This window comes from Neltuma alba, unplaced genomic scaffold, assembly GCF_004799145.2.
Source record: "Neltuma alba isolate B1F8T4 unplaced genomic scaffold, ASM479914v2 tig00011554_pilon, whole genome shotgun sequence".
NCBI lineage: Eukaryota > Viridiplantae > Streptophyta > Magnoliopsida > Fabales > Fabaceae > Neltuma > Neltuma alba.
The window spans coordinates 1-13,421 of record NW_021636214.1 but is presented as its reverse complement, the minus strand read 5'-3'; the positions used below and the strand labels follow the sequence as shown (position 1 = coordinate 13,421).

Sequence of the window (13,421 nt, the reverse complement as noted above, 5' to 3'; positions counted from 1 at the left end):
AAAAAGACCCAAATTATAAATAAAGAAATCATGCCTTTAACACTAAAAAAATCATTGAAATAAAAACAAACACTAATATTAATAATTTAATAACTAAATTTAAAAAAGAAATAAATAAGCAAATACAACGGGATGGGACGTTCCATCCTGTCCCAGTTACTATTTTATCCAGTTCTAAATTGACTGAGACTAGGATAGGAACGGCCGGGACAGGATAAGTTGAACACCTCTATTACTAACAACCTGTGGTCAGCCACCATGCCGGTTGTTTATGCTATAGCCTCTGGCGCCTAAGGGTAATAAAACAGGCCAACCCGTGGGTTGTGGGTTGACCCATGACAAGTTAGGGTTAAGCGATGCTTGCTAAAAGGCCCGTGTGATGGCAAGCTGGCTTTTAGCCAACCCTGACTGGCTATAAGGGTTGGCTAATTGATCCACTAACCTACCAACTACTATTTACTTTTTAAAAAAGGAATTCTATTTTTTAAAATATTTTCGTTTTACGATATAAAAAAATATTAAAAAAATATTTGCTTTTCCTCCAAGTACTTGATTGAAAACACCAAATAAATTATAATATATATTTTTTAATTTTCTTAGATAGGATATAAAACATAATAATATAGTTACAGTAATAAATAAAAAATGAAAAAAATAAAAAAGATACGAGTTAGCCTACGAGTAGTGGGTTAGGTGATGCGAGTTGAAAGGTTTCACTAGTGGGTAGGTTGGCTTTTAGCTGACCTAAACCCATCATTTTTTGATGGGTTGTGTAACATCTTGGATTTTGGGTCTAGAAGTATCAGAATTAATCTAAAATGGACAGACTGTTAACCCTTTTTTGGCAAGAGTTCTCAAAGTTCCCTAGAAGGACGAGAAATTCCTAAGGACTAAATCGTAAAATAAGAGTTTTCTAGAGCCATAAGACAGGCAAGTTAGAAATTCTAATAAGGTCTTGTGACCTTGAGTATGGGAATTAGAGATGGTTAAAGGCTAAAGGTTGTGCTAGAAACCTAGTGAGGCAATTCCTAATGCTAAACCCAAGTAGGGACCTAATCATAAATTCAAAAAGTTTCGGGCTGAAAAGGACAGTGATAGAAACTATACCTAAAAATTCTAGAAAAATATGAAATGGGGTCTGAGGCCCATATGAGGCTAAAAATAATAAAAATACTCGTGGAGCAAATTTATGAATTTCTAGGGTTTTGACTAATTATGAGTATTAGCTAAAATTGAATTATTTAAAATATAACGAGGTCTCAGATAATTAGAGAAAAATAGGAAATAAATACTTAAGGAATTATCACAGGTTTTAAAAATAATTTTTTTCCCACGAAGAGATTGTCTTTAACAAAATTTAAAACCTATTTATACACTATACAGAGAAAGTCAAAATAAATCGTCTATAGATTGACTTTTGACCTAAGAAAATTTAAAAAATTTCCCACGATAAAAAGAAGTATTAGCACCTAGAGACAGATTCTCATAGTCATAGACCGATAGAAAGAATTTAGTCAAGTTATTCCAAAATAAATATTATTAAATATTTTAATAAAAGAACAAAAGGAAGAGTATCTCTCCTTCTGAATACATATTATATAATGCCATGTGAGGTTATTTGTAATAAAAAAAGAGTGCCAGAACATGTCTTAAGATTACCGGGTAAGTCAAAACCCAGAAAAGTACCTGATACGGTTGATGAGATTTGGGAGCATAAAACTGTAAGATGATATTCTATCCAATTGTCTTTAAACTATGAAAATGGTTGATTAATGTCAGATTAATGATTAAGAGGAAGAAAAGGGTAAGAATCAAGCGATCTTGTGATGAAATTAGAAAGAATCCAACTTCTCTTAATTTTATGAGAATTTCAGCTAGACTTAGGGATGATCCTAGGATTGGATTTTGATGGTTTGATACTTCTAATGTGTTTAAAATGAAAAATTGTGTGGGGTAAAGATGATAAAGTAAGTTTGGATGCATTGAAATTGAAAACGGTATTTTTGCCCTAAAACCCTATATGTTTCTGTCAAGGCTTATTTATGGGGAAGGAGTTAGATTTTATTTAATTTGAGTTTGGAAATAGACTTTACATACAAAATTATAGGAAAATGGCATGTGAAATTAATTTTAAAAAAATTAGAATTAAAGCTCAAAAGTTAAGGTTAAAGGGTTAAAGTATGTTAAAGAGAGCAAAGTAGGAATGTTGTTTGTTATCATGGCTCTAATGAATAAATGACAATGATGTGCTAATATATTTAGGGCCATGAAACATTAAGGAATAGAAATGCAAAGGTTGAGCAAGCAACCTAAATGGTTGGAGGCATAGGGAGCAAGAGAAAACAAGAGGGAAATCTTAAAGACGCAAGATAGTGAACTTGCCCCTATTATATGCTTGAGTGTTGATGTTACTTGATGGGATTTAGAATATGAAAGATTAAATATTGCTCTATTTCTTATGTATTCTATAGCCATGTGTGAATGAAACATTGAGTATCAAAGCATGTCATTTTATAAATATGAAAGCATGAAAGTATGAGAGCAAGCATGTCATCCACTTAGCATTTGTCTTGCATAAATGTGGGTAATGTTTGCTACTGAGATTCTCCCAAATCTCTTCCTACCTTAACCAATCCTAATAGGTGTTAATAACCAAGCAAAAAGATGCATGAAGTGGAAGAAAAGAGTTGAGAAAATATATTATATTACATTATGTAATCTTTATGTCAATGCATATATGTTGATAGTGCTAATGACATTATGTAAAGTTAAACAATAATGATAGCACAGATGTTGGAACATATTAATGAATGAGAATGAATTATGCAATGTTGGAATGATTGCATGCAAGATAAATACTCATTAATGCAACTAAGGGGGATAAGTTATCCCTAAATGAGTCATGAATTTATGATATAGTGGAAGTGAGGCAAGCAATTGAATCTGGCTGTGAAATTTGGAGAGAAACTGGTACACATCCTAAACTTTAAACAAGAGGTAGATCACTTAAAATGGATACGTGTTCTAAGAGATATGATTACTCAAAGTTAGGGCAGAGAATCTAGGAATGTACTATTTGTAAAGATCCTTAACCTCAAAACATTATAACTCATCACAAAATCACTACTATGGTAGAAAAGGAAAGCTGTTAAAATGAGCTACCATAGTAGAAGGAAAATTTCATATTTTTAGAAATTGACTTTCAAACTCGGGTCAACCCGTAATTCGTTGCATGCACTGAAATCATTCATTTACATCTACTGGGCCTCCGAGCCTCCGACCCGGGTAACAAAACACATCTATATCAGCCCATATAAATAGTTTCCAACAAAATAATCCAGAGTTTCATAAGACACTAACAATGGCCTCCGGCCAACCAAAATAAGGAGATACATTCTCTCCAGTTTACAACAAGGCCGGGTAATCAAATATTTCAAAAGCAGTCCTAAATGTGGCAATATATACTAGCCATACATATACAAATGCTAGAGGCCTAAAGCTAACCAAGCTCAAGCCTCTGCGTCTCTTCCCGATGGCCCACGCCCGGAACCTTCACCTGAAAACATTGTAAACCACGGGGTGAGACAAAGTCCCAATAACCAACCTTTCCAATACTAGGTACTACTAAATAGGTGCTCGTGAGGTGTCAAGTGGGGCAGTTCACAAATAATATATAACGATAGCCACAACAATTCATGCAAGTGCAATGATGCTATCCCATCAACCAAATCCCTCACTTTGGGAGATTTTCAGGAGCCGGAGCCGGCCTATCCCTCACTATGGGGGACGTAAGGAGCCATAAAAGGCCTATCCCTCACTCTGGGGGACGTAGGGAGCCAAAAAGCCTATCCCTCACTATGGGGGACGTATTGAGCCAACCATCATGCATTAATGGAGGCCTTACCACGTGGTAGTAACTATCAAAAACTCTCACCAATTCCCAAATCATGCATCATGCTCAAATCATAATCAAATAGTAATTGAACATCTCATAAGTTGTTGGAATTATGCCCTAGGGGCGAATCATTTTGCTATGAACATTGTTGATTTATGAATTTATTAATTACGTTATCATATTATTTGCATGTTTATTGTGATGACATCCTTGGATAACTCATGGTTTATCCTAAATGTCCCTGGTCGGTCATCTATGTGGGAGCAAAGATGAAATAAGACCAGTATGACTTTAAAGATATATAGAGGTATAAATTAAAGTCATAGGCACATGTAAGAGTACAAGGTGTTGGACCAACCCGCTATGAGAGAGCTGCATGGGTTAAGTCGTAAGCTTCTCTCATATACAAACCATGTCACTGTACCCTTTGACCTGAGATCATCATGGATTCCTACATGAGAAACGCTTAGCTTTGACCTAGTCAAAGTCACTTTTGACTGAGTGATCATAAAGACTATGTTCAGGCTTAGTGGTTTTTCATGCGGAGGAATGTGAATGGTCAAGATGGAATTTGTCCCTCACATTCGTAGAGAGACATTACTGGGCCCCTCGATGAGTGAGTCTGAGAAATGTATAGCCATACTATAATGGAAAGGTAGTTCTATTCTATACTCAGACTACTCAGGGATCGAGAAAGTAACGGTCATGAATAGGAGGATGACGTTCTCCATGCCTCGTCCATGACCAAAATGTCGTGTGACAAAAGGGACACGATATGGTTGTATGAAAGGTTGCATCGTTCAATGATCCTCATATGTTTGGGTAGTCGTGATGTCTTGCTAGAGACCGCTTACGACTTGTGAGTCATTATAGTTAATGGCCCACTGCCAACTTCATATGGGCCTACAGGGTCGCACACAAAATAGCCCAACACGAGTTATGATGTCCAGATTCATTGAATCTAGGATATGTCCAGATTCAATGAATAAATAGGGTGGACGTGTATATATATATATATATTCGTGTATATATATTTTTATATAAATATAAGAGACATTAATTGTTAGATTAATTTATAAGGATAAATTAAATATATAAATTAATTCCGTCATCTCTTTATTAAATAAATAAGTGAATTAAATCTGTGAGACGGATTTAATTTAAACCATATTTATTTAATTGTTCTCTTATCTGATTAGGCAATATTTGATATTGTATTAATTTCGGAATTAATTTAGAGTTAATTTCGAAATTAAATATTATTCATTAAACCTATAGCATCCTATATATTTGATATGAGGAGCTAGGATTTTAGGGGTGAGAGAACCAACAGATAAGAGACGGCCTAAGAGAGATAAGAGTGGACGGATTCTCTGAAAACCTTAGACGAACATAGACGCTAGCACGTCGTTCGAGGTTGAGGGCTACTCGTGTGGATACCGGTAGAGGAAGCCGACCGGAGTTGTCGACTTCGAACGATAAAGGAGGTGAGCAGAGGCATCCTGAACGGCGGAATCACCAAGCCACTCAGAACCGAACACCGAAGGTAATACTTCTTACTACCTGACTTAAACGCGATCGGTAGATCCGGGCAAGGGATTGAAAAGTTTTAAATTTTGTGTTGTTTTCCGCTGCGCGTCGTCTTTCAATTCCCTTCATAAGTAACTTCATTCAGTGGCATATCCTTCACAATTCAAGATTTCATTCATCATCAATCAAAAACCCCACAAGACGGTTTTCCCTTTTTATATACAACATATAGTTTGAACACAATTACTACTTGGAGCACAAAACACAAATCTACTCACAATACCACAGAAGCAAGTACTAAGGATTGGAAAGTGGTTACCTCTCGCTTGAGCAAGGAACAACAAGCTGACAATGTGGCCCCGTGCACCACCAAGACTCACAACCGGTCTACACAAGCACACAAACACACAACCATCATATATTAGCTTTCAAACTAATAATGTGGCCAAAACAACACTTGGGGACACAAAATTCCTATCTCCCATCAAAACTCTACCCAACTCAAAGGGTATAATTATCAAGGCAACACTCCAAGGTCATACCAATCCATTAAAACCTTAATTCCTTTCCAAACATCAATAAAAATCATAACCTCAAGGACCCACTATAGGAATTCAACATCCAAACATCCCATTGAACAATTGAGGTTCTAACAACAATCTAAACCGATTAAACATCCAATTTAACCCTCCTTAACATAACCCAAATCACAAAACTCAGAATCAACCTCTACATTATCATCCTCAATCCCAAATCACCTATCTCCATAAACCCTAACTCCAAAAATTCAAGATTCTTTAAATCCAAGGAAACTACACCGATTAAATACTTAAACTAACTCAATGCAATCAATTAAACTCAAAACAATCGGTCAAAAACCTCAATTCCATCACACTTAGAAAATCCTAGGGTTCCACCAAAAATCCTCAGAAATTCCAAGAAATTCCAAGAAAGAAAGAAGATTAGAGGTTAAAATCACTTACTTAGGTAATGGATCCTTAGAAATGCCCCTCCAAGCCAGAAATTCAAACCCTAGCAGAGCTCCTCTCTCCTCCTTCAGATTTTCTAATTTTCGCACTCTGAACCTCTCCCGCGACTATATAGATTCAGGACCTTTCGCCGCAGCGAACTCCAATCTTCGCTGCGGCAAACTAATCCCGAGAGGGATTACTCGCCTGAAAACCTGACTTCGCCGCGGTGAAAGCTTCCCGAGAGGAAACTCTCGCTCGCCCAGAAAACTTCGCCGCGGCATGCCCTCACCTTCGCCGCGGCGAAACTTCCCGAAAGGGAAGCCTCGCTCACCTGAACAACTTCGCCGCGGCGTCCCCCAAGACTTCGTCGCGGCCAAACCTTCCCGAGAAGACACTCTCCTCTGAAACTCCCGGTGCGCCGCGGTGAAGTAAAACTTCGCCGCGGCGAACATACCTGAGAGGGGTACGTTCACCTATTCCTCCAACAAACCTCAAATCCAACCCAAACACCAAGATCAAGATTAAATTGCTAATCTATCCTCAAAATCAACTAAAAGAGGCTATTAAAACCCGATAAGACTTAGGATGTTACACTATTTAATCAAATGAATAGTAAATTTCCATGAATTAAGTGCATGAATTGAGAAGGTCTTAGTCCAGATTTATATTTTTTTTCTTGTAAAGAGTTAAAACAACTTTAAATGGAGATTTAGATCACCTCAATACAATTCTTTTATAATTAGCTATGAATTTCAAATTTTGACCGAAAATATGAAATTTACCAGTGAATAGTAACCTGAGAAACAAATTTTAAATCTTCAACATATGGGCTTATTCTATGATCCACTTGAATCATAACACTTCTGGACGCATACTAGAAGGGTTAAATAGAGGGATGTTTCAGGTTAGACTCATGTATTAGCACCTACTACTACTTGGATAACAAAAATTAAATGACTTTTGAGTCACTAATCTTTGTTAGGAAAATAATACAAACTATTACCTCTGATCCTTAATATAAGGTATAGTTGGAGATTAGATTTAATCTTAAATATAAAATCTCAATTCATTTCATCTCTCATCTTTTTCTAAAATATCCCTATAGATTGTAAGGGTTTTCATTAAAGATAATTTCAATCATCAAATATAATGCAGATGATTCAAGATGATAGTTTAGGGAAGCCAACACACGTTTGTGACCAAAAAACTAAGTTAATTAATTTTCTTAATATCTCCAAATTAATTATCTAACCCTTATATTAAAGACTGGAGGTAGTAATATATGAGGCAACCACCAAAATTTGGCAACATCTTATTTAGAATATTTGTTCAACTATTCACTGATCGATGATTAACAACTTTTGGTTAGTTATTTGAACCCTATTTTATTATATAATTTTATATCTGTTTTAGAGATTTTTGTGGTATTATTGAGATATATTTGCCACAATTATTGAAAAATTATATTAAAAGTAATTCTATAAAATTACTAATTAAAAGGCCTTGATTGTTATATTTTTATAATTTTTCTTAGTTAAATTAATCTTTATAAAAGTAGTTTGTTGCCTTGATTGGTTTGAGCTGGTGTCGGGGGACAGTATAGAGCGATCACGTCATCCCCTTCCATCATAGTTTTTGTTGTCATCCTATTCTCACCCCATGTATGCCCATTGTCACCGTTTTATTTCTCCATTAAGCTGCTTGCAATGAGTCCTAATACCCATAGTTGTTTATGTGAGAGCTTCATCATCACTATCAACATCGTAGGGTTTTCATCATCGAGTCATAGGTTTTTGTCGTCGACCATATGATACACTCCTTTAGCTTAGATAACTCATCTTCCTTTGTTTTCACTGTCAATGTTGTTGTTTGTATGTTTATAACTTTTTGTATGAACTATGAATAACTGGTAGTTTGAATGGGTTTGCTATTTATTATTGGCTGATTCATTCTATACATTACTGTTTGTTATTTTATGATTAGAAAATATTCTGGACTACTAGCTAGTTATTAACTTGTTTTAGACGTTGTTTTTCCAAGTTTTTTTTTTGTTAGTTGCTTTATTCCCAGCTTGATAGGACTTGGGTGATTTTTATGAGTGTTGGATGTTTGTGGATTGAAATTTAAGCACAAAGTCTAGTTGCAACAAGGTCCAATTCCTTTCATAAGCATTGCTAAGGTTCAAATGCCACTACCCTTAGGTTGGGTGCTACATTCACTAATCTCAGGCATTTAGATTTTTGTATTGTTAACTAGAATATGGAGATGTTCCTAACCTATTGGTTGGGGTCGTAAAAAGGATTATTGTTTAAAGAAACTAATTGCATAATAGACTTAATTTTTGAACTTGCAACTAGAATATTTCGTGTGGTTGAGTTATGATTGAGTAGGGTTGGTTTTGATTGCAAAGGAAATCAAGACCTTAAGTTTGGTTTCCTCAGCAACCAAGGCCTGCTCCACTCTATCATAATCAATCATGCAGAATGTTATTTGCTAATTCAGAATCAAGTTTGTTTCATAATTGTTTTAGTAAGAAGAGTTTTTCCTTTTACGGCCTCGAAGAATAGCTTTAGAATATTTTTATGTTCTATTTTAATGCTAACAATCAAAATGTCTATTTATTATTGACCAATAGTGTCCAACCCAAGAGATGTGAGATTTGACTTTAACGATTCTTACAAAATGAACTGGCCTTCAACCTAAAGCAGACATCAGGCTAAGTTACATCCATGAAATATCCAACACCCAAAAATCATTAAACCCCTTTAAAGGTAGTGAAATAGAGCACCCAAGCAAAAAACAAACAAACAAACCTTAAAAAGACAAATGTCATAAAAACAACTAGCTCATATAAGAAAATAATTATTTAAAAAAAGGTTATTTTCTTAGACTTGCCATAATACAAATATATCCAATCTAAAAAGTAGACTTTTTTAAAATTAATTTCCAATAGTTACATTGATTGCAAGACTAGCCAATCTTAAAAGTAATATTTTCTACATCGGTTTCACAACTGATATAAAAAATGGGAACTTTTAACACCAGTCTTTTTTATATCGGTGGTAGTGCCGGTGTAAAGGTCCCATTCTAACCGACCTAAAAAGCTTTTTTTGCCCCCTTATAGTGCTGCCATTATATTTAATTAAAATAACATTTAACAACTTTTCTCAAATATCTCATTAGAAATATCTCCTCTTTAGTTATCTTATAGCTTACGAAATTAAGAATATATTTCTTCTTCACCAAGCACGAGAAAGAGGTCTTTCATCCTTTTCTCCAAGATCGTCACATTTCAACATCATCTTCAAATTCGAATTCAAATCACCATCTTTCATCAAAAGCACCAAGAATTACACCATCTATCCTAAGAAATTAAAGAAAGATATTCAAATTAAAGAAAGTCATTGGGAAAATGAAGATTCAAATAAAAGAATTAAATTATATTATCTCATCATTTTAAAAGAATTATCTCCAAACTTAGAAAATATTTGCAGAGGTACTTATATATTGTCTACCAACAGTCCAAATATCGACAGCGGGATCTGAGCTTCCCATCTTGTGAGTTATGAGCTAATTTCTTACCAACTGGACTAACTCTTATTGATAGAATAGTCAGATATTAAATGTGATACCTTTCCTAATAGAGATTTAAATTTAATTATCATATTTAATTTGTCATGGTATAAGAAAGTATTCCCCTACACTACATGCAATCCTTATTGGTAAGGAATGTTAGCCTTCAAGTATCAATATTGCTGTGCTCCAAGCATTCTGCCCATTTCATCAGACCAAGCCTAATTATTAATAAAGTCAAAAACATCAAGCTAGACTAGGCTAACTACTGAGCCGTGGCGACATGGGTTAATGACGGTAATCTCCTAAATAAATACATATTTATATTATTTTTTACTTTTATATTTTAATTTTGTTGTCTGCTTTTATTGGAATATTTTATTATACCCCTTATTTAATAAATAGAATTTTATAATTACTACGAAGTTTTTTTACTCTAATATTTTAACACTTTTAGAATTTCAAATTGTATTTAGCTTGATATCATGTAAAAATAATATTCATTCTTGTCTTTAATATAAACGTTATATAACTAATTTGTGTATATTAAAAAACTAATTATATTAGTTTTTTTTTGGTAACAAGTGTGTTTGTTTATTAAAATATGCTTTTTAATCATGTACTTTTTTTTGGCTAAATTTTAATCATGTATATTGAAAACTCCCTTATCATGTGCAATTAATAAGATAATATGAGAAAAAATTTAAATTTGTGAAACAAAATAGATTGATATATTATATTAAGACCAAATCATTAACCCTTTCTTTAATTCCTATATTTAAGATTGGAGGTAGTATATAATTAATAATCATTTATAATGAAAAATGTGACTTTTAAATTCAATATTACTTTTCAAGGCAGCATATTTTAAAAGGGTACTTATTTAGTTATTTTTTTCAATACCACTTTAGCAAATGGCACTTCCTTTCTCTATTCCTTTTTTATTCAAGTGTATTTTCCTAGCGTCCGGATCCAGACCATTATCCCAGCAAACTACTCCCTCTAGTCCTTATTATAAGTTTCAAATAACTAATTTAAAAATAATAAACAATTAATTAAAATTAGTTAAAACAATGAATATGTTAGAAATATACTTTCTTTCCAAATATGTCCTTATAATGAATGAGAAAAAGAACGAAAGAAAATGTATAAAAAAATATAATAAGAGAGAAATAGAGAAATAATTAAAGGTAACATTAACAAAATATATTAGATACTAAGACGAACCCATATTAAAGTTTATAAAATAGACCACACCTTTTTTTTCAAATTTAAAGCTTATAAATGGGATGGGAGGGAATATACATAACTCAAAAACAAAATGCTTAAAAACAGATAGCTTAAGTGAGAGAAGATGAACAAGACAATTTACGCAGTCTATTGAGAGCAAGTACGTACAAATAAAAACATCATGTATTCCAAAAGCAAAGCTTTAAACTTTCTCTAAGCTAAAAGATAATCCAAACTGAATTCATTAACTTCAAAATTTTCAGTGATCAATAACTACCAGATCATGCTAGCGCGTTTGGTCTTCATGGTATGTGGCCCAACGAAAAACACAAAAAAATTACCTTGGTGATCAAAGTTAACAGAGATTCATTATAAATAACTAACTTGATTAATTTTTTTAATTTATTTAAAGTAGTTATTTTCCTTTTATATTAAGGAGTGAATGTAGTATAATACAAGACTCCTTTCAAGTTATAACACTTATATCACTCATCAATAATTATGTGGTTCCAGAAACTGGGAAATCAAATGGGAAAATTAGTGTTAGCTTTTAAGGAATGAATGTAATTATCAAAGATCGCACGAGTGAGTAGTTAGTTACATGAAATAATCAACAACAAATCTCACTTATTTTGAGATTTCTTCGTGATCACATTTTTTTTCTTAAGACTTCAGGATAATTTTTCTAAATCTTGCTATTTCTCTAGGATGGAAACATTCCACACAGATCAACGTGGAATAAATTTTATTCTAAAGAGAGATAAAGGACAGTGAGATATATATATTATATATATATATCTGGGTGTCTACTACATCCAAACTGATCTGGACTCTTGAGAGATGGATCGGATCTCAACCAATGTAGTAGAGTAGAGCGGGTCGGGTAACTTGAAGGTCCGTGCACCCGTGGAAGTGCCAAGAATGTCACCCCCACTGGTCTCCGATGTTCCCGATGATTCTGTAGCCACTTTTCTTCAGCTTCTTTCTCTCCGCCGATTTGTACGCCATCGCCGTCGTTCCTGACTACTCCGTCGTGTTCCTGCCATTAACAATATTGCCCATCGATCAGACCCAGAACAATATAATATAATGACACAGTAAGAGAGAGAGAAGAGGACAACATTAAGTGCGTAAAATTTAAGAATTTATTTTACTTGAGGATCAACTTGTGCCAAGTTTGGTAACCAACTTTCTTGAGGTTTGAAGTAGTAACTTGCTTTTGACTCAGTGGTCTTCCAGTAAGGAACACGATCTTGATTCCCATATTCAGCAACTTGTTGTACAGTTTCAGCGTCTCTGGTGTTAGAATAAAAGGACAATGGATCGAAAACATACCGGGTCGGATCTCGGGTCAGGTCGGTCAGATCTTCTTAGCTCATGTTTAAGCTAGACTATAAAAGTCTAAACTTTTAAGTGCACTTTTGCAAGAAAGAAAATAAGAGAGAGAGAGAGATATAGTAGGAAAGCTCTACTACCGGAGTGATTTGAACTGATGGGGGGAAGCCTCTATTTATAGCTTTTGTCAGGGGTATTTTGGGTAGCCAAAATATCCACTGAGCCCATCAGATAAAATCTGAGATAGGATTATAAATATATCCTTATCTCATAATATCATGATATTTGAATTCAAATCCAGAATTAATCACAATTAATTCTAAATATATATACTTAATATATATTCAATCTACACAATATAAATTAATTAATTTAATATTAAATTAATTAGATTTATATCGTAACTGATTGGATATGATTTAGGGTGTTTGACCAAGTCAAACATATCACAATATCGCCTGGATATTTGATTGGTATATTCTCTTTATACCCGGTCAAACAATCCGGCCCATCAAGGGCGGATCCAAGCCCAAGATCCAACATCTCCTACTCGCACTTGATGGGCTGCCCATCGTGCGATAGCTAAATCTTTCATTACTTCATACTAGGTGTCTGCCGTGACCGCGTGGGCATGACGTCATCGATTCGGGTACTTGTGCACTAGGAATCCTTTATGTAGGACCAGCACACAAGAACACCCTTGGTATACCTACAAATTGTATGCTTGTTGCCTCAAATACCCTAGTTTTATCCATACACTTTACTTGTGGCATATCTAATCCCTCTCAAGTCATCTTGTTTACTCAGATTGCCTCCTATACGTATGGCATCACACTTGCTTAGCTGTTCTTTCAGCCTACAAGGGACATGTCACAGACACCAACGTA

The 13,421-nt window shown here is 34.3% G+C and overlaps 1 pseudogene; it reads right to left on the bottom strand.

Moving 5' to 3' along the window:
* Window positions 1–12,008: 12,008 nt before the first annotated feature.
* Window positions 12,009–12,532, bottom strand: LOC114714932 (stem 28 kDa glycoprotein-like; annotated as a pseudogene).
* Window positions 12,533–13,421: the final 889 nt, after the last annotated feature.